The sequence below is a fragment of the Hylaeus volcanicus genome, chromosome 8 (genome assembly GCF_026283585.1).
Source record: "Hylaeus volcanicus isolate JK05 chromosome 8, UHH_iyHylVolc1.0_haploid, whole genome shotgun sequence".
NCBI classification, from domain to species: Eukaryota; Metazoa; Arthropoda; class Insecta; order Hymenoptera; family Colletidae; genus Hylaeus; species Hylaeus volcanicus.
In genome coordinates, this window is record NC_071983.1 from 16,129,586 (window position 1) to 16,157,448 (window position 27,863).

At 40.9% G+C, this 27,863-nt stretch overlaps 1 protein-coding gene across 15 annotated transcripts in view; it reads left to right on the top strand.

Annotated features, from left to right (window-relative positions):
* LOC128880862 (tyrosine-protein phosphatase Lar) overlaps positions 1-27,863 on the top strand; it is a 589,166-nt gene that overhangs the window by 180,381 nt on the left and 380,922 nt on the right. The window lies entirely within an intron of this gene.

A 27,863-nucleotide genomic window follows, 5' to 3' on the forward strand; every position in this document is an offset into this window, starting at 1 on the left:
CGAAACTAAATATCAAAGGCACGATATATCAATTATTATCGAACGTTTTATTTATTCTTGCACTCGTTGCACTTTCTTACGATTACGGTTTAAGTTTAGATAAGCTTGTACACCCAGTAATACGAATGAATTTTATAACGATATCTATAAGTTCCCCATTCTCGAGCAGTGCGATCTTTTCTCCCGAAATTTAATTGAACGTGCTGCTACTTTTTGCAAGTTAAACCGTGCGAAAGTAGCCCTGAAAGAATTTTTATTTATCATTTTTTCGATTTTATCATTGTCTTTCTTACAAATTAATATTTCTATTATTGTTTGAATAAGTTTTACCGAGATTAGTCGAGGAAATAAATAATTTAGAGAGATTTTCAACCGTCACCTCATCGAAAACATTGGAAGAAATTGTTTTCCTTTAAATATATTTAATTTTTTACCGCCTGTTTTTACCCTCCTGTTTTACCAACGAATAAAACGTAGAAAAGGAAGGTAAGTTCCTTTCCAACGTCTGCAAAATCGTGTTACCGACAGGAGTAACGTAATTCCCGACATAACCAGCAATAGATAACGTTGCCAAAGCTCTTTATCGACTGCGAATTCGTGTCGCGTTCTTTCAGACCATGTACGGATATTTGATAAAAGCTCTGGCAGTGCTTTCGTACACTACGTATACCATTCGTTGCACCGAGTTTTTCTGTGTGACCCATCGTCGTTCCATAATCGATGGATGAAACTCTAGGAATATTATAAGTAGATAACCATTCGTTGCTCGCGTAGAGCACTGCTGCAAGAAGAAACGAAACCATCTGTTGGAATAGCGATAAGTGAAGAAATGTAACAGAGAAGAGGAGTGATATCAACGGAGTTGATAAGGTGTAATTATTCTACTCAGTTATCTGGATGGATAGCCAATCTTCAAGTACCTCTTCGAGTGCAGAGATTGGGGATCTGAGCCGTGAGTTATCAATATGTGGAGCACGGGCAGAGAATCTTTCGTCGGAACTAGTTGAATTCAAACAGCCCCTCGAGGACAATGAACGATATAACGAAGTCAGCTCGAGGTAAAGGATCGTTAACAGTAGCAGTGCGCACGGTATCGCGTTTAAATTAATTTGCTTGTCTCTTTAAAGAGGTATCAAACAAACGTTTCGAGATAAACTGCATAGTGTGCACGAATATGATCCAATGAAAGGTAATGGGTGGCGAAAAAGTGAAAAAGGAGACCATTATTCTGTCGATTAATCACACTTTCCACGTAGCAGGCACGTCGTTTGTATAGAATTCATGCACGAACGGGTTCGGTATATCGAATAGAGGGTTGGCACTTACGTTCAGCCGGGGTTAGAGAGGGAAAGAGCAAGGTGAAAAAGCGGGAATCAAAGCCAACAAGCGGTGTGACTCGTGCTTTGGCCGTGTTGGCTTACACGCGAACAAACTTCCGATCACGCGCGCTCGCATATTATTTTTAATCACTCGATATCGCGCCCGAATGCCCGTACGAGCTCCCAACGAACACAACGATTATCCGTAATTGGATTACACTTTTTCTTACTCGCTTGTACACAGACGTCCGTCCGTTACCTACCTTCAACGCGACATGCTTGATTTCAGACATCGCGGATGGTTGTTAATTGGCGTACCTTCCTTTTTTACCCTCCACCTTTTATTTATCGCAGGGAAACGTTTTCAGGAAATCGATCGGCACCTCTATGCTACTACGACGTGCTTACAGTTGAATTCATCGTTTTATGTGTTAGAAATAATTTAATTATGAACACTACCGGTGATGTTCTCGCATCGTTAATCGAATGCGCATTCGCTTTTATCGAATCGTCGTTATCGGGTATTCGTTCGTCTTTGTTTCGCGATTGTACCGAGAGGGCGAGAGGGTTATCGTTAGTTTCTGTCGTCGTACTTTAAAAACAATATATAGACGAAATAATACCTATTTCGGGTTTCGTGTCGATAAAACGTAGAAATCAAATCGTTCCAAAATAATAATTCGTGAAAAAAAATATACATTCCCATGAAATACATATAAACGAGTACCAAGCCGTTATCTCGATTCCTCGAGTAAAAAATTCAAAGAAGAAACGCCACCGTGTAGGATTCTGTAGTAGGATACCTTCTAAATTCAGCGTTTTCTTAATTTTCTCGACGTTCTTAACAAAGAGATACTCGCCTAACCACGAGATGCTTACATGCTTCTTGTTGGAATTCGTACCGCGATGGTAGCAAGGAGGCGCCATAGGGTATAAGGGGAAAAAGAGCAGCAAAGGGTGGAAAGTAACTGACCGCAAAAGCGACGGTGAGCTTTTTTATTTCCTTTTTCCTTCTTCTTTTTTTTTTCGCTGAGACTCCATTCGTTCATTAGACTCGAGCCGTCCGACGCGTTCGCCGGCTGAAGCTGCATTTCCCTCAGCTTCCTTTAACCGCATCCTCCGGCGCTGCCTCTCCTTTTCTCCTTCCATTTGTCTCTGTCTCTCGTTTCTCCTGCAACGCTATCTGATATTTCATAAAGAACCTCGTGTTGTATCGTGTTTTATGAAACGCGCCAGTTTTCCCGCGGTCTCTCCCCCCTCCGCTGTCGCTGCGAGATCTGGAAAAGAATGAAACCTGTTACGCGAGCGGATCGTTAAGAGCAACGTCCGATGAAATTACGAAGACGCGGAATACGGAAACTACGGGTACGCGTCGCGCTCGAGTTGTCGCGTTATTTGGACGGGTTGTTGCCGCCGGTCTCGTCCGGCGAGTAAGAACAGCGAGGGGGACGAAAACACGACGCACAAACGTGTGGAGAATACGCCAGAGATTGGCGAGACCGTATGAATAGAGGCACGTCCGTCGGTGTGGTGGTTTTAATGACTTTAATGACCCCACGATTACGTCGACCACAGTCACGGCGGGTTAACAGGCTATAAATAAAATCTAGACACGAGTAGCACCGGCATGCGACGGTGTTCTTTCTCGTTGAAACATCCCCAACCCTTTCGTTTGCATGTACATTGTTTACACGTATGCGATCGCTCGTCGGTTTGCCTCTAGATGGAACATCGTCTTCCATTTTCCCTCGCGGCGATTCGAATGCGTTACCTGGAAATAAGCTATCGGAATTTGGACGACGCATCGAAATGTCTCGGTACTGTTGCGAGACGTAGTATACCCTGTAGATCGATACGCATCGAGATAGCAGTTCCCACTAGGACGGTGTGTACATTTAATTATGCAGCGTTAATTACGCATAGGAAGGTTGCCTAAGTGGGGCCCTCGTTGGTTCCTGCGATTGCCATGTTTCTAACAGAGAGGACAATTTGTTTCTTGAAATAAAAAGTAGTGCAAATTGAGTGACTTAGTTTGGGCGATTACAAATTAACGATGATAAATTCTGTCAAACCGTTAAATAATGCATAATACGTTGAAATTATTGAAGCTCATCTAAGCGGCCATTGAACGTATTGTTACAAAACGCTGTTCAGAGTATCTATTCATTTATTAATCGAATCCATACCCATCACTGTCACGAAGTTTGATATGCATACCCTCTGTTAACCCCTCAAGGATTCGTTCGATCGTGCCATTTGAACGCGTCAGACGCGGGAGACCGCTTCGAGGGACTGATTATTGAAAGTCGATTAATTTCACTTAAAAATCCGCCGCTCTCGTGTCACTTTTAACGTTTCAAACGAAAGTAGAGAGTCGCCCTACTCTAGAAACACGAGCAATACTATTTCTTCGTGGAATAGTATCCTCTGCGGGGTCTCCACTTTCATCTATAATGTAAACAGATGTCCGGCACTTGTTAGTCAAAAATTAATGAACCCGGATGGCAAAGAATGATTCTCTCTTGACTCTTCCGACATTTCCTTGTGGCTGCATAGGGTTATTGTTTATTCAGGAGTTTGCAAAGCTATCTTCTTGGAAGGGAGTTAAGGGCTGATGTCGCAGTCAGAAGTCGATTGAATTTTCTTGCATCGAATTCGAGACATTTTTATGGAGGAGGAACGCCCTTGAGAAAAATACTCGAATCATTGTGGACTGATCTGACGTTGATTCGAACTTCAGTCAGTGTAATAAGTATTCGTACAGGAACCATTTATTTTAAATTGAGTGCTGTACGAATACTTCTTAGACCGGTCGCACACGGCGCAACCGATCAGTTTCAAACCACTCTGAAACTAGTCGCATGCGACCGTGGATCCAATTCTTCAGTAGTAAAACAAAGAGCGCAAACGGTTTGCAACACTAATTTCAAATCGCACTAATTGCACTGACTGTACTTACTAATGCGATTTAACCCTTTGCGCTCGAGAGGTGACTCCCGGTCACCACTAGGTTTTACGTAGTAAATCAACCAACAATAATATTTGTTTAGGTTTCATTTCGTTGGAACTCGAAGTGTCGATAAGATGATTGTCGGTGAGGTAAAGGCGGCTTGATTCTCAAATTTCAAATTACACGGATCGGTCTACATTCTTGAAGTCAATCTAAGCTTACAATTATTATTCGTGGTAATAGAATGCTAAGGAAGCGTCTCGAATAGATACCAGAACAAAAGGCCTCAGATCGAAGTAAAAGGAGACTCGACGATATACAAATTCTCATTCAGACCTCACTGTCCACGCAAGGCAACCTTCCCCAAAGCCGGAGGACCACGCGTGGGTGGAACTGGGGTTGCAGAACAGAGGGATGGCTCGTCTCGGGGATAAAGTGAACGGGTTTATGTTCGTGGATGTTTCAGGGAAACGCCGTGAGATTGGAAGTACGTACACTCGCGAATTGCGGTGGAACCTGAACGAAGCTATGGCGTAACTAGTGCCCGAGGCTGATGCTTCAGCGGCGTCTTCGAGTCTCTTGGTTTGCCAAGCGCGATCCCGTCTCTCTTACCTTTTCTGACCCCGTCTCGTTGTCACCGTTTGCCTCTCACCTTTCCTCCTTTCGAGGCGCTTTTCGAGCCTCTGGTCCTCTCCGATTCGCGCTTCTCTCTCTCGCCCCGCGTCGTTCGTCGCGGCACTTTTTTGCGAGCTTGCGTGCTAATTAATTAAGCACGCTCGAGAGAAACGGTGATTCCGAGGGGGGAAAGCGACGAGATAAAATATTCGACAAAGTTTGCTCATTTTTCAAGACCCGCGACGCCATGCGACACCGCTAGCCCCATGTTTTAAATATTGGAGAACCTTCAGACGCGCTGCTCCTTCGCGTTCGACGCCATCAGCGCTAGATCTGGACTTATCAGCGCCTGGAGCTGTCCACCTCGATCAGTCTTTGCTTTTTCTTCGACTTCGTATTGGATAATTTCGTTGCTGGATCGTTCATTTCACGATGTTTAGCGTAATACGTTAATACGTTCATCGCCATAACATCCACATGTGGATGATGAGGCTCTTTACTATATAACATAAGTAACATAACTTTTAAAGCGAGGTATTAAAGAGGATAAATCTGGTTAACATTCGTGAACTTCGATAACGTTATAATAATAAATACAACGACAAATGTTGGATTCAGTAAGTCTCGTTTGTCCCCAAACAAAATTTCATTCTCTTAGAAATGTTCGTAAATATTCACGTTGCGACCAACGTGTTAACAACTGTTCAGTTATGAAGTATACGAATAGGGCAACCACTAAGGAGCACTCTTCTAACGATCAAATCAAAGATTCTAACGTTGACCCATTAACAACTGTTTAGCTGTGGAGGATACAAAGAGTGCAACCGCTAAGAAGTACTCTTTTAACGGTCGAACCAAAGGAAGGAAGCTTCACATTAAAATTTACTAAATGTACACTTGCAAAGTACACCAACAAGGAAGCATGTTGTCAAGCTGAAAGGTATGGAGAACGGTGGATGCGCGCCGTGAGTCGGCGAGACTGCGCGCTCACCAAAGAAACCAGAATACGTTATCAACAGAACCAACTGACACCTGATTTCATTACTGTCACTTAAAGAGTAAGCCAACCTTAAACCCTGCTCCACGCGATCGTACGCTTCGCCGCGTTAAGGCTAAGCCAGGTGAAACGTGGCAACCGAAGGGTATGCGCAGGTGTACGTTTTAGGTTCAAAGGCGAGCGAAATTAAACGCGAGGGTGGGTTACGAAATAAAATACCCCGGGAAAAGACGTAAATGACGATTTAAATCGCAAGCATTTGCAAAGTACCGTTGAATTTTTACTGTGCGATCGAAATCGACTACGAGGAAACTTCCTCTTACATCGATCAAGGAATTATTAACCATTCGTTTCGGGCAAAAGTTCGGGCGATGTTAAGCCAGTTTCTGAACACACCATATATCCCCCGTTTAATCGATTCCGTGCCGCAATAGGAGGAGACAACCGCGATTCGGTGGGAATTCGTATTCTACCGAGCACTCGAACTTCTCGCGAAACCGTTAAACCGTCTGTGCAACTTATTCGTATCCTGGCATAAGAATGCACGCGTACGGTTGCGGGCCATTAGATACGTTTACCTTTTCCGAGCTGAGAACGGTGTTTCTCAGGCGATAAAGATTTGCTTTCGTGTCGCATTATAGTAAAGCCCGCTATTCGAATGCAAGCTACGACTCTGTTTCATATGAGCCGTTCACTGCACAGATCGATTAACTCCACTGTTTGAAATATCTTAAATTTAAGTGGCAAATCGCTTGATATAGTCGTAACCTTTTATGTTTGTAATAACTTTGGTGAATAATAAAGATTGACACCAATAAACGACAAACATTGTCACATCGTATTATTACTGTTTATTATTATTATTATTTGTACATTATTTATGGAGTTAATCGATGTGTGCAATGAACGGCTCATATAAGGGGACACCACCTTAGAATCTAAAGGAAATGCGGATATCTGAAATTATACAGGGTGTTTCGTACTTTTCTGGCAAGATTGTAGAAGCATAATCTGCAAGTGAAAACCATATTTTTATACCATAGGTTTTGATGCCTAGATCACAAAAATGGAAGTTTTAATGTTAGGGATCCATCGGTTACAAAGTTATGGGTATGTAAAGTTGAGCACTTTTGACGTATTTGAGTTGTTAATCCGACGCCATATTGGCTTTTATCCATGGTCCGTTGATCGATTAACTAGAGAATGACATTAAAATGGTAAAACATGTTACGAAAATACTGCCTAACTAGGTTTGGAGTCTAATTGACCAACAGAGCATCGGTGAAAGCCAATATGGGTTCAGATTAACCTGCGAAATACGCCAAAAGTGCTCGATGTTAGATATGAATAACTTTCGAACCTTCGCCATATAGTCCGACAAGCTTTTTAGGAAAAGTCTCTTTTCGAAGTTTTCTCAAACGGTATCCGCGAATAAGATAAGATATTTCGAGTTTACACATCAGATTTCAAGTAAATCGGATTAGCAGTTTTTTGGGGGGAAACTTCTTCTCTAGTTAGAAAAAACCAATTTCGAGAGAAACTCGTTGGAAGTTCGAGGAGGGTCGGGACACGCTCCACGGAAAAGTTACGCCTTCGTTAATATTACAAATTTCGCTTTAATACTTCAGGATGGAATTCTTAAAATATCAAACTTGGAGAAAATACAGAAATAACTTCGATTCTCTGATGCCACCACGGTTTCTCTCTCCAACAGTGTGCATGTTTTCTCGAACAAAAGTACTTGTAAAAAATAAAAATAAACAGGGAGAAAAGAGTCAACGCGTGCTCTATCGTACTCGAACGCGTGAGAATTAGATCTAATTTATGTCGAGCGTTGCGCACGAATAGCCGCGATACAAGCTGATTTATGCGTGGGCTACCGATGCGTTGCGCGTAAACTTTTGTCATTTTGTGGCACGAACTGAAATTTGTTTCTGCGACTGGTTGAAACGGTCCTTGGTCGCGACTAGCTTCTATTCCTTTGCAAGCTAAGACCACGATAGAAACCCACGCTAGAATTGGATATAATCAAAACAGAGTACATCCCTATTTTAAAAAACATGCTTCTAATTCAACCTGAAGGCACGTCTTTCTCCATTCAAAACACTCATAACCGAAGCAAACCCTTCGCTCCAAAGAACTCGCCCGTCGCGAGCAAAAGGCTGCACTTTTCCCTCGCATTCACGCCGCTGAAAAATATTCGCCTCGGATTTCTCGAAAATTTCGCTCGTTTTTATTCGCACGGGCTCGCCGTGTTTCGTTTCGGGAGTAGGATCCTCGGAATTCGGAAGATTTTCAGTCACGAAGCGATCGATTACTCCGGACATTGCCAGCGCTGTCCAGCGAGTGAACAATGGACATTAGCTCTGATTAGGACATGCAACTGACACCGTATACGTAATCTAGTCTCTGTATTCCTGGAGGGCACAGAAGGTAGTACGTTCATGGTGATCCAAGGACCTGAATCCATAATAGTATTAGTGCGACGGCAGTGCTCACGGTAGAACGCCCAGGAACCATGCAATCATTGGCACGCGAGAGTGCGCCCTGTTACTGCCGGTGATAAGGACTACAATCGGGGCACCGACCGACCACTCGCTGTTCCGATGGTTTCCACCCTTAAATCGGTTAAACAGCCCCTACCCACCCCGGTCGTCCCGACGACGAACCGCAGCGTTCGTGGCATTACGTCGACGTCTTTCAACGAAAAGAACCAGCTGGCACGAGTACGTTTTTCCCCGCGCAGTTGCATCGAAAACGAATTTAGTTGGGCCGGCTGGAATTTACTTATCGCGTCAAATTGACAGCACTTAAATGTAATAGAACGACGTAGGGCGAGGGCGGTGCAACACGTACGTAGAGAATTTGATGCGATTTAGACGGAAGAACCCTCATGGTCGATCGATTCGATTTTCCGATGCCAGTTTCTCTCCTTTTAGCAAGAATTCTTGGTTTGCTCGTGCGGTGGTTTTTGAGGGAATAGTTTTCGGTCTTCGGGGTCGATTGATAAGAGTCGGTTTATTAGAATCGAGTAAGCTTTGGTCATTCGCAACGAGGTAAGGGTTACATCCTGAATTATCGTGTTTATACCGGTATGTGTTTATTTAGTCCACTCACAATAGCCTCGTGTCGTCGATCACCGTATTCGTACAGGTAGCAAATCAAATAAACCTTCGTATTAACATATTTGCGATCGCTGACGTGAACTCACGTCCCTTGAAATTCTATTCCTGATTTCTATTCCAAATTATGATAACTTTTTATTTGATACACTACATATTTACGACATTGATATTTCAAAACATATTTTGTAATTTTTATCTTTGCCCTAACGATGTCCAGCTTCAGAATTGTATTATTATCGTTACAACTCGGTATTAGAAACGAAAATATCTGCCGGTCGCGAATGTGTTAAAAATCTCATTCAATATTTTCATTCTCGTTCAATAGTCAAGGAAAGTCCACAAAACATTTATTTAAGCACACAAAATAACATTCACACGCAACACCACGATTGTAAAACACAGACGACGAAATCTAATACGGAGCTTTCGGTATGAGGTACGAAACTCGGTTTGGCTCGGCACGTTCGGTACGTATACATGTCGGGGATCCGTTGCCTTCTGGTCACAAGACGATCATCTCAGTTCGGGAAGGCTGTTAGAGGCTCCGTGACGTCACGATCTAATCAGCTGTCGCTAATAACAGCCTCATAACCGAATTTAGATTAGGGGAGTGGAAGGAGACACCACATTGCCTCTCGATCCTTCCAGAACGAGCAGAAACGGTTGTGTTTGTGGATAGCCTGTTCCAGATCGTTCCAGTACGAAACACTCATCCTGAGAGTGTTTCGACTTTACCTCTAAACCTATGTAAGTTTGAACACTGTCTTTATTTACATTTGACCCGTTCACTGCATAATTCGATTAACTCCACTTTTTGAATAATCTTAAAATTAAGTGTCAAAGCACTTGTTAGAGTCGTAACTTTTTATATCTATAATAACTTTCCTGAATAATAAAGATCAACACCATTAAACGACAAACATACAAGATATATTATTATTATTTGTACATTATTTCATCGCATTTCTCAACTTTCTGTTTCACGGAGTTGGCCGATTTGCTCAAAGAACGGTTCGTTTAACGCGAAGCTTCCGTCGATCGAATTACCTTGTTTTAGTCGGGACTTATCGGCAACATTTCCGGTATCGGGGAAGTACCGCGAATCAAAGGTCGTCTAGAGTCGTTCAGAGTATCATCGAGACACGTGCACGCACACGTTTCAACTTATTTATGTCCAACCGGGTACGTGTACACCAGACGGGCCAGAGGCTGGCTGGTAAATTTCAAGGCGCACCCCTGAAACGTACCCAGCACACGTATGAAAGCGCAATAAAGAAAAGTGGCGTTCGTGCTCGGGTGAAACGCGGACCTCGCGTTACTCGTTCACGACAATTTATTTTCGATCAAGGTGGCCATTGCTGATTAGCGCGACAATGCCAGCTTTGTTCAACGATTAACGACGTTTTATCCAATTCCACCCATTCCGTGTACCCTTCCCGTTCCGATAATCGTACATTCGAATCCGGATAAGATTTAAAGAGCCATTCTCCCCCGGACTTGCCGCGAGACGTACCAACCGTACGTAACGCTTTTCATTAAACTTTAAGCTCCCGAGCATCTACGGACGAGAAATCCTGTTGTCGGCTTACTTGGTCAATTTACGTTGCCGTCCAGCCGTTTTCAAACGGCGACGAATGTTCTTCGTAAAACCAGTCGCTACACGCTGATTTCGTTCGTGGCATGGGGAAGGGAAGAAAATGATTTCCATTGGTAGAGAAGAAGGCAAGGTTTTGCTTTAATACTAGGAAATCAAGGTTCGTTAAACCAAGAATGAATTTCATAACAAAATTAAAGGATCGCTTTATAACTCGTATCAATTACCCTGGAAAATAGCAAACTTTCTTTAATTTTGCTGAACGTAATTGAACAGTGACGGATGAGAAATCACGTTCAAGAACGAAAACTCACTTTTCGAATCTTGCATCGAACGATTTCATCGACGATGCTTCGAGTGATAGCGTCCTCTACGATTTTCTAATTACTGTAATTTTTTCAAATAGAAGTAAATTAATTTCACTCGAACGTACCGAAAAAAAACTCGATCTCTAGATCACTTACCCTAATTTACAAACGAAAGCGTTAATCGATGAAATATGCCGTATCCAACACCTTCGGACCGCGCGCAGTCTATAAGCAGCAAGTTCCCCGTCCAGTCTATCGATGCAAAACCGCGATAGCTTTCGAGATAAGGCTAGTTTTTATGCAGCTAGGTACTCGATCGCGGCGGCCGATCACCGATACTTTCTCGTACCGCGGCATTATTTTAACCTCCCCATCGAGATCTTCTTTCTTCTCTCAGAAGCGTGGTTAAGAACGCTTTTATTCGCAATTATAACCTCGCTGGTCTAACCGAGGCCATCGATACTCGGCGGGGCGAGATATCGTGCGTGCTACTTCCCCTCTCGTTCGATAATAAAACCGCCCGTTAGGGATACCTTTTTCTCCAGGGGAAGTACATACTTTCCGCTCTTTACGCCAGCACGAAAGAACGCTGGAATTCTACGGAGAGGTTTCCGCCTTCCACCGTTCTTAAGAGTATCACGAAAACCTACTACGAACTCGGTTCATGAGATGTCCTGCATTAAAGATGGTGTTGAGTTGTTTGCTCCACTTTTGGCTCTCGCCTTTCTTTCCCTCCACGCGAGCATTTCTCCTTGTATATCACTGCGCCTCGAAAATATTTTTCTCCCCCGTGACTGCGCATTATTTTCTTCTTTATCCTCGCGAACTCGTGGCTTTCTTGTTATCATATAGTTCTTCTCCCTTCTCCCCTTTTTTTCTCGTGCTCTTGTTAACGAAACACAGAGGAACGTCGAGCTTTCGCGTATCGTTTCCATTTCGCGTCGCTCGCTCCTGGATAGGATTTCGAGAAACGGTTGCTCGCGAACTAGCAAACGAAGGAACGTTAAAGACACAACAAAGAAACGTCAGGAACGTTGAAAGCGTGGCGGTAGAGTACGGTACAAGATGTTGAGCAACCCCGATCCGTTCGAGGAGCATTCCCGTTAGTCGGGGGAAATGTTCTTTTACTGTTTTAACCATTTAAGTGCGTTCGACGTGTATATCTCCCGGGGAGATGATAAAAATTGAGATTTGATCAAATCCTTAAGGTAGATGATCAATTCACGGAAGATGTTGAAATAACAACTCGCACAGCTCTATGTTTCGTTTGTTACCACTCCCCTTTGAAACTAGACACAAATCTAACCCAATCAGGCGAAATATTACACAACTCGATGCTAAGTTTAACTTCAGATTAATATAATTATTTAACATTCGCGTGATCTTAAGAGTCGCACAGATTATTCTGATGTGACGTGGGAGCACGTCACGTCAGGCACCGTGGGCTGACGTCAGACATGAGAAGTTGTCAGAAATAATAAATCCTTCGATAATTCTGAGTTTATGGCACTTCGGTTATTGAGGTCGAAACGGGTATTAGAGATTCTAAAAACCATTCAACGCTAAAAACTCGAAATACCTTAAATCTCAAAAATAACCTTTTCTCGACCGCAGGCCAACGTACCAACAAAATTTCAATGTTATGTTCCTTGCGACGGAACACTCTTTTCTTTTTTGCAATGTCGAAGAGGTATCGCGGTAGGCGATGTTAACTACTTCAGACGTGTAATTGTCCAGTTTGTCAACAACCAACCTAGCCGTGCGAGATTTAATAACGTTTAACGTTTAATAACGATATTAAACATTTTTTTCCAGTACAAATAAAGATCGTGCATAACAATAATAATACTAATAATTTTTCTTATTAAAATTCCTTAAGATTAGATTTAATAATTTTATTTATTATTTCAATATGTTTCATCATTTCAAGTACAAGAAAAAGTATGTTTTTGTATTTAATATGCTGCATTTTATATCTAATCAAATGCATGAAAAGCTGACAAGAATGCAGTTTAAATAGAAATTATTTCATACTTTTCACTGCATTTTCTCATACTTTTATAACCAATTATGTCTAGAGCTGCTCATATAAATTACTGGTCATATAAATTTATATAAATTAACTAAAAATTATTTTATACTTTTTAGTGTAGTTTTTGTTTTTTAAATTAGTTTATCTCATAAAAATGGAAAACAGGTTCCTAGAAAACACCCGAGTCTTCTGACGCCTTCCAACGCTCACGAAAAATGTAGTAGTTTTGATGTGCTCCTGACGCGTCAGAACGCACATTTCGTCAGATAGCGTCAGCCCACGTCACGTCAGAGTAATGTGAACGTCGCCATGCAAAACCCTATGTTAGATTTTCATATCACGCGTCTTATGACGCGGGATCACGTCACATCAGAGTAATCTGTGTGACCCTTTAGTCGTGCCTCATTATCTCAGAGTTTTGTGTGTTTTATTCTAGTCATATTTCGAATCTAACTTAGGGATTTTATCAAATCATCATTTTTATCATCTCCCTGCGACATACACACGTCGGAACAAATCTCTACTGCGGTTCGATTGACGTGTATACTCGTCGTGTTGTAGGAATTAATTTAACTTCCACTTAACATATTTACAATTTATTTATATGTATATTTATATACATGAGAATATAATTTAAATTTTCAATTTTAATAAACGATTTTAAGCAGATAAGAAGTCATTTGAATTTGAAACTTTTGTTTAAACAAAAACGCATCTAACACGAATATATTAACATACGCGTTATAAATTTATGCGAAAAGAACGCGCCGCGGAACACGAGCTATAGAAACTATAGTTCCTACAGTGCAAAATTAAAAGTTACCATTGACTATAAAAACGCGAAATTTTTATAAAATGTAATAAGAATGTTATTTGCTGGTATGCTTCTTTTATATTACCAATGCAACTGCTATGTATTTTACATAAAGAGCGCTCGTGGCTCAAAAACACTTACATTCTTAAAACTGCCGGAAAAAAAAATGGAAAACGTAAGGAGTCAAGATATTGGTGTAGGACCTGCGAAGTGGCTTTTTGCGTGGTATCGTACTTGGAAAAATATCACAACTAAACCATTTGAAATTTTTAAAATTATTTTCTTTTTCCAATTTCCCTTGTTTATGTATTTTATTATTTTTTGACGATTTTCGAGCTTTTAGAAGGAACAACATATTCAGAAACGAATTGTTAATTCTTTTGTTAAATATAAATGCAATCCTTCCTCGTTCTTCGTAAAATTTACAACCGGACCATTTGCCATCTGTGGAGATCTTTTAAATCTAAATTCGTCAGTTAACAGGTTAAGAGGTTGGAGACTTGTTTCGAGACTGTTATTTGAACTCTGCGCGTAGGTTTGGCGTCAATAACATTTATAGAAATCGTTCCGAGAGATATCGAAGGGGTGAACACCGAGCGAATTAAAAGAGAATCGATTTCCTGGAACACATGGATACACTCCTTTAATCGTCGGTTTTTCGACGCTTTCCCATCCGGTATGGGTGAAAGACGGAGGCAGGGGTGGCGGAAGCAAAGCAACGGAGGCGTTGATTGGCGGCTAGTCGTGAAACAGGTCGAGAATGCTCGGAGCTCGCAGCCTGGCGCTGCGGTCGTTAGAGACGGGGAGGGATTAAAGGCTCTTCTTTCGAATTTCGCGTCAGTCAGCTGTACGCCAAGATAATCCGTAGCGGCGTGTATTCGCGACGCGCGTATAAAATAAAGATCCGTCGCTGTCGAGCTCTTTTCTCGTTTCCCGCTTAATAACGCTTAATAAACGGCGACCGATGTCACGCGAGACGCACATAAGCAGCTCGGGCGCGACCGTTTTCCTTCTCATTTCCCGCTCTCTCGCTCTCTTATTTGCCCTTCACCCTCGCCCAACCCCCTCGCTTTTATACGGCCAATGAAACGGATTAAGCCCTTCACGCTTGTTTCTATGGCGCGCGTGCGACGTGGAGGGAAGCGCGCGAAGAAAGGCTCCGCCGATGAAAACGAGGGTGCGAGAGTTCTCTTCCTCCGCGTTCTTCGAGAATCGAGCAGTGTTCGCGACACGATCGAACGATTCCATGGTAGATTTCCGGCGCCGGGGGATTTAAGCTGTGACGAACATCGGTAACGTCGCGATAAGCCTCTGAAAAGGGGAACGAAAACAGTTTATTGGAGCAAATAAAAGCGCGGAAATCGATTTCCTCGGTTGCGCGTAAAGCGTATCTCGTAATTACTTCAATTAATTATGATCATACCGGGAGCGGCGGAAACGTAATGAAATTGATTCACGCGTAAGTGCCTCCTCCTGTAACTTTCGACCCCGAAGTTACCGAACGTGAACTTCTTCTTCTGCTTCCGTTCGGGGGAAACACCGGCCGCCATTTACTCGAATAGAATTTACTCGACGATTAATTAACGTCGCTCGGGAAGGGAACGCAGCCAAACGATACTAAAAACCGATGGTTCTCGAACGCAAACAAGGCGAACTTTTGCCAATTACTTTCGGTTTGATTTCCAATTTCGTAATTACAGAAAAATGCGAGCTCCGTTTCCTGTCAGGGTAAAGCGACCCCCGCGATCGTGTGCTCGACATCGCCAGCCATTTTCCGCGCTTCGATGAGCTTTCCACCGAGTTCGATGATCGTTGATTCGTAATTGCGGACGCGTCGCGTTTTCCTGCGTTCTTTCTTTTTTTTTTACGGCTCCCTTGTTAGCGTTTATTTCTTTTGTTCGCGAGCTTTTCTCCGGGGCCTCGATCGCGTTTTCGATCTCCTCGATCGGTTCCGTTATCGGATTGTTATCGCGGAATTTGTCGAATTCGTTTGTTTAGCTGAATGTACTTTTTGTTACGGGGTGCGAGCGAGGTTGGGAAATGGGTATACTTTTGAAGCGTATTTTTTCATTAGTAGAGATCGAATTAAATTTCGACAGCGTCTCGGAGATTATGGAATTAAAAACGCTTCGAATGTTTGAAATATTGTTTCCAGGCGCGATAGTAAAATCACCCTTAGGGGCTGTAGCTATGTTTGTAGCTACAGTACGGGTTTAGCAATACCGAGGTACCCGAGTTGTAGGGAGGCTAGCAGGAGTTATGTAAGATAAAGTAATGGTAAGAAGAATGGAAATTTAAGAAGAACTTTTAGTGTGTGTAGGAATCTAATGACTTTAAAACGTATTACAGTTTGACAACGAATTATTTATTGTCTGACTTTTACAACTGTCTGTATGTAAGATAAAGTAATGGTAAGACGAATGGAAATTTAAGAAGAACTTTTAGTGTGTGTAGGAATCTAATGACTTTAAGACGTATTACAGTTTGACAACGAATTATTTATTGTCTGACTTTTACAACTGTCTCGACCGAACTGAACTCCGAATTATTATAAATAACAAATCACACCGCGTTCCCACGCAACCATTGCATACACGGATATACTCAGACACTTACGCTCATATTATATATCACACTCCTACATGTGATAACTATTGCATGTGGCTATACACTCTAATACATTAGCCGTTCATTGCATAAATCAATTAATTCCATGAAACAAAAAGTTGAGAAATGCGGTGACATAATGTACATTGTTTCTTAAAATTCCCTTTATAATATAAATTCAAATAAATATCGTAGAATGCATAAATGTAGATGTAGCTTTCATCTAGCGGTATATAAAGTTAATAAGAAAGAATAGCCAAAAAATAATCGTCAGTAATGTTACAATTGTTATGTGATCTGTGAAGTTATTGAATTTGTGCAGTGAACGTCTCAAATAACGGAACGGGTAATGTTATACTTCGAGTGATGGATATCAAGCTCATTCCTTTGTTACACCCTTGATATATGTATATGTATTTATTTATTTATAACATCATAATCTATGAAATATGTAATTAACATTTTATGGTATTCTATCACGTAAATTGCTTCTTTTCTCGTGTTCATCGAGACTCTTTTGTTCGCACGCTCCGTAAACACTCGGCCTCATAATCGCGACTCAAGGCGCATCCACATCGGACGTGACTAAACAACAGATAATAAAACCATCGTCGATGTATGTGAAATCTGCCGTCTAAGCAATTGAATTAGCCATAAAGCGTTCCAAGAAAATACAATTTACGTGGAATATTGGGCCGGTTAACTGGCTAATTTATTAACTTCTGTACAAGCAGCCGCGCAACGTTCCAACCGACCGAATAATTCAAGTATGCGACTCCATGGGATCGTAGGCATGACGGTGAGCATGGCAGCGTTGGTGTTGTAGCAGACAAGCCTAAGTAATCTGTGTTGCACTCTCTCAATCATAACTCCACGGGTCTTATAATGGGAAAGTCAAATAATAATGGACGACTCATCGATTAGTTCTCTGTTCCTGCTCGCTGTGCGCGAATGCGTGCAATACGCTTCCACCGGGGGGATGTAATTACCGCTTGTTTTGAGGAGCTTAGTTGGATGCAATGGGGAAATATTCCTCGTTAAATTTATTTGCCGGGCGACCTTTCCGGCTCGCGGGGGTGGGGTGAAGATATTCGACAACAAACGCAAAGTACCGGGTGTTCCGTGTACGAGCAAACCGCAAGCCGTCGGTACGACCAATTATACGAGGCCCTAATAATTTAACCACGTGTCGTTGCCCTGACCAGATTCGGCCGTGATAACGCTGTACCGTTCACCCTCTGTTCCACACAGCCAGTTTGCTGGTTGCCGCGGAGAGGGTGTCGTCCGCTCGCCAGGGACCACCCATCCCTACGGACATTTTATGCTAACATTATGGCTTACTAATAACAACTTGCCGTCGCGTTTTAGAAATACTAACTCTTTGCACTCGGATGTCCCCCACGAGGGGACATCGTAAGTCTAACAAATTTTTGTTAGTGTTTCAATGATTCGAGAAAGCTAGAAGAATTTATAATCAAGTCTAACGATACCAAAAAAAGACGCGTTCCCAAAATTAGGAGATTTTATGTAACGCGATTCCTGTACGCACATTTTGCAACAAGATGGCGCAGAGTGGAAAGGATTTGGTCTCGGTTAGGTCAGGGTATCTTCAGCTTGAGTGAAGATCGACTGGAGCGAAAAAAACCCGTTCGGCTACTTCCGAGCAAAGATTTTCTTGTACTTTGCATATCGAAGATTGATAATCTCAATTTTTTTTAATATACTGTTGGATAACGTGGTCGTGTTCGAAATCTACAGTATTGGAAATGGTTATCGCTTGAGTAATTAATATATCATTCACTTGACACAAAAGTGAGAGTGAAACTGAAAACAGTGTTATTTTTAAGGTGGTGCAATTTCTATGCAGACTTCTGTATACTTACATACAGTCAGTCCCCATTAACCTTTTTAGTGCCAGAGGCCGATATATCGGCCCTCGCTGCACTGGCGAGAAGTGCATTGCGGGAAAACTCTATCTCAAAATAAATTTATAATACGTTATAAATGGTCTAATTTCATTATGAAAGAATTAAAAAAAATAGTTTTTCGTTTTAACTAAAAAAAAAAATAATTTATTTATTTATGTTATTATAATGAAGCATCATGCAAAATTATATCACAAATATATTTATGACAACATAATTTTGTTTCAGCAATGTTATATTACCTATAACAATTACGTATTTCGGAAGAGATAATCTGTCCGGCGCTTACCATGCACCTTCGAGTTATTTTTTATTTTTGTTATGTAATATTATTTATCTTGTTACAAAATATATTGGAAATGCAAAGTATATATAGTTTGTAATAAATGGTCTATATAAAATTACGATGAAAAGATGACTTTTTGTATGTGCAAAAAATACGTTTTGTAAGAGAGAACTCAACTTTTACTTTCTTCATGATATTTTATACCTTTGTTATTTATATAATTTTCAATGAATTTAGAAAAACTAGTGTCACTGTTTTGTTCTCTATTTCGTCCCTAATATACTGCTCTTTGAATCGTGTAAATATTGTTTTTAGGAGCATTTTCCCAAACCCTAGTAAAACCGTGAAATTCGGCCGGTTATTCTCGCATAGGCACCTCTTTTTCGCCTGGCACTAAAAGGGTTAATATTCATACCCTCTATATCTATTGAAGAAATTTGTTTAAATTAAATGGTTGGTTTGATGTTTCCACGATGTTGGTTTGGTCGAGCAACGATACCCTTTGCGTGGGTGATCAATTTAGCGTAGACAAAAGAAAACCTTATTCATTTACGAATCTCATTTTTCCTCGGTCGAATCCCTTGTTACTTATTGGAGAAAAACAATTAGGTCATCTTCACACGTCACGTATGATCAATGTACAGTTTATTCGGTTCTATTCAATTTTGTTTAACCCATTAGGTGGACTGGAAAGTCGTTCCTCCAATTTTAAATACTTTTTTTTTTTCTCACTCATCAGCTCATTGTTTTTATCGATCTAGCATTGAAAATTTGCACACTAGATGCCGAAAGGCTGTCGATAACGAGGACGGTTGCATAACTGTTTAAAAATACAAATTAATTAAACATTTGTTTGAATTTAATGTAAAAGAAACGACATTACTTTCCAGTCTATCTAATATTTATTAAAGTACTATAACCGTATTAAAGCAGCAAACGAGGAAGTATGTGCAAGGAATTACGTTACGTCGAAGCAAGCAAGAAGAGCGAGGCTGCTTTGCAACCTCGCCCAACTTAACTTAACTCGATTCGTAACTGCGAGATTACTTATAATCTAACTTAAACATAGCACGATGATGACGATGTCGGAATGCACGAGAAGAAGACGAAAGTGTAGCATTACAGGATATGGGAAATAATAAGACGACGAACTGTTTAGAGGAAGCGTAGAAATCCTTGGAACGCGTATTAAGTAAAGAAACTTCAAAAAAGTAAAAAAATTACGCCAAGTACATGAAAAAGTGGAGGACTCAAGGAGTTATCATTGAAAAATAGAAGATCCCCATAAAAAAACTATACGAAAGTAGAAAAAGATGTGAAATCGAAATGAGCTGTCAGATGATTTGCCTAGATTTCCGCGGCCTGGAAGTCAAATGCTTGGCGTGGCCAGGCAAGGCATTCTTAGATCATCAATACCCATACTTTCTCTCTCACAGACTTTCAGGTAATTTGTCGATTTAAAACTTTGACAATATTATGAGTACACTTTCATTGTATTGGGTTTTAAAATATTTCTATGGTCATTCATCGACGCCAATACCTTTACTCTCGCAAGCTTTCAGATAATTTGTCAGTTTAAAACTCTGACAATATGAGTACACTTTCATTATTTAGCGTTTTAAAATAATTCTTATTCATCGACACCTTGACCTTGACTGGCCACGCCAAGGATTTGACTTCCAAGTCGCGGAAATCTAGGCAAATCATCTGACAGCTCATTTCGATTTCACATCTTTTTCTACTTTCTTGTAGTTTTTTTTTTTATGGGGATCTTTTATTTTTCAATGATAACCCTTGAGTCCTCCACTTTTTCATGTAGTTGGCGTAATTTTTTTACTTTTTTGAAGTTTTTTATCAGATCTCATTTCTTTTTACAAATAATTTATTATATAGAATCTATTTTAAATTTATAAAAATAAAATTGATATTTCTGTAAACTCTACATAAGAAGTCTAAATTATTATTTGTTTTTTTAATTGGATAGAGTAAAATGAAGGGAGAGGGGATAACAAAAGCGAATATATATATTTCATATAATTTATTAATTATAAACACTTATTCGTTCAATTTATAGATAATTATATATACCTGCAATATTTTTTTTTGCTGCAAGAAATTTTAATGTTAATGATGAAATGAGAAAATGACTCCATTTCTATAAGATCTACATAAAAAGTCTAAATTAAAAACATTTTAGTGGTATAGATCTATTCTCTATGAATGAAGGTACCTGACCATTCAGATTTTGACCACTTACCTTGTAGTCGAGATGGATCAACATTTTACAACACTGGCTGCAATTTGTTATTAAACCCTACATAAAAAGTCTAAATTGAAAACATTTTGCTGGTATAAATATAATTAAGAATGCAATAGTGTAAAAAATTTTGACACTTGGCAGGTTATAAATAATGACATATCTGTTTCGACTCTCGACGCTCGATGGCCGACTAGCTATGCCGAACCGAATGATTCCGAGAGTCGACGAACGACGCTCGGCTTTTGCTTAGCTCCTATTGGCTAAGGGTTGACGACGGGAAAATCGTACGAAAAATACCGTTTTTGACAGATTCATGACATGATATTACGATATCTCAGTTGTACGTGGACCGATTTTATTGATTTTGCTTTTATTCGAAAGCTTATATGCGGTTTACATATGAAAAATGCCTTTAAACTTAGAAAATATTGCAGACGTGTTGAGATATTCATGAAAGAAGTTACAGGTTAGGTTGGAATGGACCATCTCTCCTGTAAAAGATACGTGGTAACTCCAACGCCAGGAATATATACGCGATGACGGATAATTTTTCATGTACTTGGCGCCGAGACGCTACCGCGTCTCTAGAAAATAATAAGACAAGAAACTGTTTAGAGGAAGCGTAGAAATCCTTGGGACGCGTATTAAGTAATAAACGAGGCATAGGAAATGATTGTCGAGAAGAAAGTCAACGACTCTGCACCTCCGTCGAGGCGACAAGCCCGTTTCCAAACATCCCGATAGGACAGCGTTTATATCCCTCTACAAAACGCAACGCAGGATTAATCAGTTTGGCTCGATCGACGGATAGACTGTAGGTCCTGCAAATACTCTGTCGACATTGGCGAGCTTAGCGATAGTCCTTCAATAAGCGTCCATTCGATTAATCGGCGCCTCTACTGGTCGATAATACAGCATCAGGGAGATTAAAGCGATCCTCAGAACCGATGATCTTCTCCGTAATAGGTGACCGTAGTTGGCCTCTTATAATCGCGCGTGGGACTCGACGCAGAAAGGTATCGGGATACCGCAATCTAGATTCGTAATTGCATTAATTCGAGCGAATCCTGTATGGTCAATTCTCATTGGCAGTTGTGGGTCAGAACACTTGACGTTTGCAATATTCGAAATTCAATCTCTGCAGCTGAGTAGCCGTCGTATTCAGGTACCAACAGTTCAAAACGGAGAATGAATTCATCTTTAAAGAAAGATATCCATCCAATAATTCTAGCATTTACGAAATTTCTTTTCCTCGCGTTGGGAATAATTATCGAAATAATCCATCGAGTATCTTTTCTATACAAAACCAAAATGAATTCTCCTCGTCTACGTAAACGCACACATTTCGTAGGAACCTTTGTTCTTGCTTTTCACGTCTTCGGTGTCGTTGTCGGCGTCATCTTGAATATGTCTCTCTCCAGTGGCGAGAATGATTCACGCAGCCCAAAGAGCAACTAGGCCAACGGATACGTGCATTCTTTCTTCTCCGTTTGTCGGTTGACAACGCATCCGCGAACTATCTACGTTATCCTAAGTAGAATCCTGTGGTATTCCGTAAGCGCGCGTTTCCATACACTCGTCCAACCAGTTTTCCCTTGTTTTCATTTGGCGTTCCTCTTCTCGCTCGAACGAGCGCACCTGGTGTTTGACGGAGTCCTGGCGCGACTTTATATTTCGCTCTGTTCACGCGTGACGTCGTCGCCGAAATACGTGAGACGCGTCAGGAACGACAGGACAACCTGGGCGCCGTAACATAAACGACCGTAACGAGAACTAGCTAAGCCACCGTGAGATCTACTCCCCGAAAAAACACTGTCGAGATTATAATAAATTGACGTGAGAACACAGCCGATTTATTTAATTGTTCACGTTTATTCAACTGTATGTATACTATACTGTATATACAGTGCCACACAAAATGGATCCCCCCCTTTTTTTTATCTAAATAATTAAAACAAAACAGAAAAAATATAAGTTTGGCCGGTTTTATCTTTTAGTATTTGTGAATAAGAATAGCTTACATCATGCATGAAATAAGATATCACGCAAATGTTTGCCCTTTTCTTTGATGTAAAGTTGGGCTCGTTTTTCAGCATTTTCCATTACTGTTTGCAATATTTCTGTCGATATGGCTGCGATTTCTCTTCGAATATTGCGTTTAAGCACTTTAATTGTCGCCGGCTGGTCAGCATACAACTTCCCCTTTAGATATCTCCACAAAAAAAAAAGTCCGGAGCAGTAAAATCAGGCGAACGCGGCGGCCAGGCATAATCACCATTTTTTGACACCAATCGAGCTGGAAACATTTCATTCAACAAATCGATGGTTGCTCGAGCTGTATGTGCCGTAGCACCATCCTGTTGGAACCAGTCGTCTTCCAGGCTATTCTTTTCAATTTCTGAACGCAAAAAAGTATCGATCATAGCCCGATAACGGTCGGTCACCATTCATAGAAATTGCGTTGCCATAGTAATCTTCGAAAAAGAACGGTCCAATGATGCAATCCTCACATTATCCAAACTGTCACTCGTTCACCGTGGAGAGGCTGCTCACGAATTATTTGTGGGTTTTCGGCTCCCCAGAAACGATTATTTTGTTTGTTCACATTGCCGTGCAAGTTAAAATGTGCTTCGTCACTCATTATGATTTTGTTCCAAAAATCGTCTTCACTTCTCTCTAAATTTCGCGTCGTTTTACCGTATTGCTATCGTCTGGGGTAATCTTCCGGTTTCAATTTTTGCACCATTTATATGGGAACAGCTTCAAATCCAATCGTAAAATACGCCGCAAAGACTCACGATTGATGCCCAAAACCTGGGAACGGCGTTGAATCGAAACATTTGTGTTCTCCGTTACATGATCCTGTACGATGGTGATGTTTGTGTTTGATCGAGCTCTGCCTTGAATTTTGAATATAATCCACGAATTGTCTTCGGATCAAGTGTTTTTCTTCGCGGAAATTTTGCACGAAATGCACGTTGAGTCAAAATAATGGACTTCTGATTTTCAATATACAGTTCCACGATATTAGAACGTTCGATTGTTGTGTATTGCGACATGGTGAAAATTCTACTGAGAATACTGAATAAAACAAAAAACATTCTGCCGATGTGACAACACGTGACAAACTTATGGCCGGTTCACATTGTTCGCATTGGCCGGTTCATCCATTTTGTGTGGCACTGTATATCGGGGTGTCCCAAAAATGTTGGAGGTCCTTGAAAGGGGCGGTTCGGGGGGTCATTTGATAAATCTTTTTCCTGAACGAAAATGTTGTCCGAGGCTTCGTTAAGGAGATATTAACAGAACACCGTTTACGCGCTAGACAGACTCAGTAGCCTAGGCTATGCGCTAGGCGGCCACGCTCTGATTGGTCAGGTTTTCTGTTAACAGTTTATTTACCGGGAGCCTATTTATAGGCTTTTTAATTGCAGTATTTAGCTATTCGAATTTATTTACTGTGTTGATGGTTGTCTACTTACAATGTTCAGTGTTTAGAAACAGACTTGGCTTTCAATGTATCTGGTAACAATATTGAGAAATTATTATCAACCTGGATTGGCATATGCTACTATAGAAAATTCATTTTTGAATTAAAGACTGTTTCTAAATAGCTCGGTAGATAAAGTGTTAATATCTCCTTAACGAAGCCCTAACAACATTTTCGCTAAGGAAAAGATTGTTTCAAATCACCCCACGAACCACCCCTTTCAAGGACTTCCAACATTTTTGGGACACTCTGTATCAGTCAGACCTATAAGTATTCGACCCTCTATGTCTATTGAATAAATTTGTCTAAATTAAATGATAGCTTTAAAGTTAATTTTTGAGGTTAGGAAAACATGGTTGGATCTCGAATCAATAAATTGTCACTCCAGATACACTTCTTATCAAACCGTATATATTTTAATTAAAGAGAAAAGGAATTAGAACGTCTATATAAAAATAAACACTATAACTATGAAAGAATATATAAGCAATTTAAAGAAATAAATTTTATACATATTGCACGTGGCACACGCAAGAAGAACGAAGGAGCAGAACGTATTTCATATTCTTTCAGTAGGTGGCAGCCTAGCATTCCACCAATCTGTAATATAATAAGACACGTAATTCAATGGATAAGTTTGATGTCTGCAAATCAATATTTCATTATAAATATGTAGATGAATAAACTTTACACAATTGTACATTTATAATAAAACATTTATTTGGAAATACAACATCTGTCATTTAATTTAGACAAACTTTTTCAACGAACATGTAAAGTACGAATACTTCTGGGACTGACTGTATTTATACAATATAAACAAAATTAGAAAGAAAATAATGCATAACAAAAATAATCTGTTTGGAGAAAGGAAAAGAAAAAACTTGAAAAACAATGAGTATTAAACTTTGCAGCTATGTGCTCGTATATCGCTTCGTTTTTAAACTCTGTAAAATGGTTGTGCATTCCTTGCTAGTCGGGTGGTTACTGACCGCGCTCACCTTCCGATGCGTTCACCTGACGGATACACGGTCGAGCGACAAGACGCCAACTTCAACAAAAACATCCGAGATGAGGAAAATGCTTCTGCGCGAAACGAGATACGACGATAATGATGTCGAAATTGGTCGCGTTTACTCGGCGCCGGATTTTCTTTGACGATGGGAATCGAGATGCCATCGGCGGTCTAGTCAGAGAAACGTTGATCAGGGCTGCGATGGCAGATAACGGCGTTAAGGTTGAACTCGGGACGAGAGCACGACGAGAGAAAAGATGGATCGCGTCTTTCCCCCGGCGTGAGATCAATCGGAAGGAACGTGCTCGAGGCGCGGTACGCTGGCGCGGGAGTTGATGAACGAAGGCTAAGGGCGGGAAAACCCGGGGAAATGGATGGGTTTTAATATCGCGAGCTTGGCGAAACTAGGAAGTCGTAGTTGGCCAGAAAATCGCAGACTCGCTAAGCCTAACAGATTGTGGGTTCGAGACTCGGCCGAGTAAATCATGGCATCCCGTGGCCGACACTGGTCCCGTACTTTAAGGCATCCTGGGACGCAGCTGCCGCGATATCCTGTCGGATCATCCCTGGGGATTAGCGATACTTCAATAAACTCCGGTACCTTCGCCGCCATCGCAGACCAGTCTGCGCTACGTGTGCGGGGGAAACAGTGGAAGGGTTAGGGTGATGAAAAGGAAGGGAAAAATAGCTCTTCGTCGCTCCCACCGAAGAAGCCGCTCGATTCAACTTTGCGTACGCGAGTTCTAGACGAGGGACGAGGAACCTTTTCGGCGTTCGAGAGTCATATACAACGGCGGGAATGTAAATTGGGAGATATAACTGTCCGCGGATCTTGATTTTATTAACCGACTTCGAAAAGGAGGAGGTTACTCAATTCGACATGTATATTTATTTTTTTCGAGATCACGTCTTAACCTTTTCGGTGCTCTGCGCGAGTATACTCGTCAAATTATGTTCTTGGCGTGCTCAAGACGAGTTAAATCGCATGAGCTTTTTAAATAGGAAAGAGCTCAAGACAAGTTAACTCATTAACTCATTAACAATAAGTTCAAGCGATTTAACTCGTCTTGAGCACGACAAGAACAAAATAATTTGACGAGTATACTCGCCCAGAGCACCGAAAAGGTTAAACTGCTCTCTGTAGACTTAAACGTATCGTTTGTCAACCGGGGATCAGCTCTGATAAATGCTAAAGATGCAAATAACACGAGTAGAAATACTTTTTTTTAACCCTTTGCACTCCAAGTAATTTGGCTATATGCAGGTAGTCAACTCCAAGGCTATTTTTCTTAGACTTTTAAGTTATGGAATGGCCACGGAAAACTCTCTGCAATTTGTTAAATTATACGACTTTTTTTAGAATTTTACTCTTTTACTAACCAAACATAATCATACACAGATATCGATACAAACATCTGATGTCATTGAGTCCAAAGGGTTAAAGCGTGCACTTGAACTATCCAAGGAACAATTGGATAATCCTGTTAGAAACATTAGTGAACCAGACCCAGACAAAATTAAATTAATTATTAACGCATTTTGGGAACGGTATAATTTCACCGGAATGTATTTCAACTTTATCCGCATTATACATTCATAGAAGAAATACGGACGAGGGAAATCGATCAAACTTCTTTTATTCCAGTCGATCGCAAAACACGTAGTCTAAGAGTGCATAATTCATACCCATTAAAGGCGAACTCTGCATTACCTCGCTTCTGTCGACAAAATAATGGGGTCTCCGATGGGATTTCTAATCATAATCAGTTTAATCAGTGCTTCACTTTCGACGAAAACGTCTCGAGTATTACACTACGTAGTAGCGAAGCAAAATATTAGCCTCCTGGAAATTTTCACGAGTATTACTCCAGCAGTCGGCGCGTTAATAGAGTTCCATTCAGACGTGTAAACGATGGTCCGCGAATCCGAGGAAAATGCTCGACACAAGTCGTCGGCGAATCTCGAAGTCGACGTTCGCGTTTCACGGTGGGGTTAGTTTGCATCCACGACCAAAGAAGAGCAACGCAAGACGGAAAATCGAATACCGCGTCGAGTGCATTTCGCCGTGCATTTTACAAACGAAACTAATAACCGCGTGACAGGTTCGACGTAGAGTAACGAGAGGAAAGCACCGCCTCGGAAAGGCGGCGGAGGAATAGTTCCTGGGAAACCTCGCTTCAGTTTTCAATGGACGGAATTTATCGCGATTTCTTATCCGCTCCAGTTAAATCCCGACGAAGAAAGACTATTTACTCCAGTCTTACTCGAACCGGAGTTCGCGTTGATGCTGAAAGGAGTGATCTCTCGTATGACAAATAGAGCTGCATCGCGGATGATATATCGTTTCAGTTTTTACGCAGTTTTGCGTAAATACGTTTGAAATTATCATTATGCGAAGTTACGCTACAGCTATTTCGTTCAATTTAGATTTATTGCAATTACACTTCTTCATTCTGATTCTGGTAAAAGCAATAAAAGATGGTACTGTTTATTGGAGTTCTCGTTTGCAGTAAATATATCGCGAAG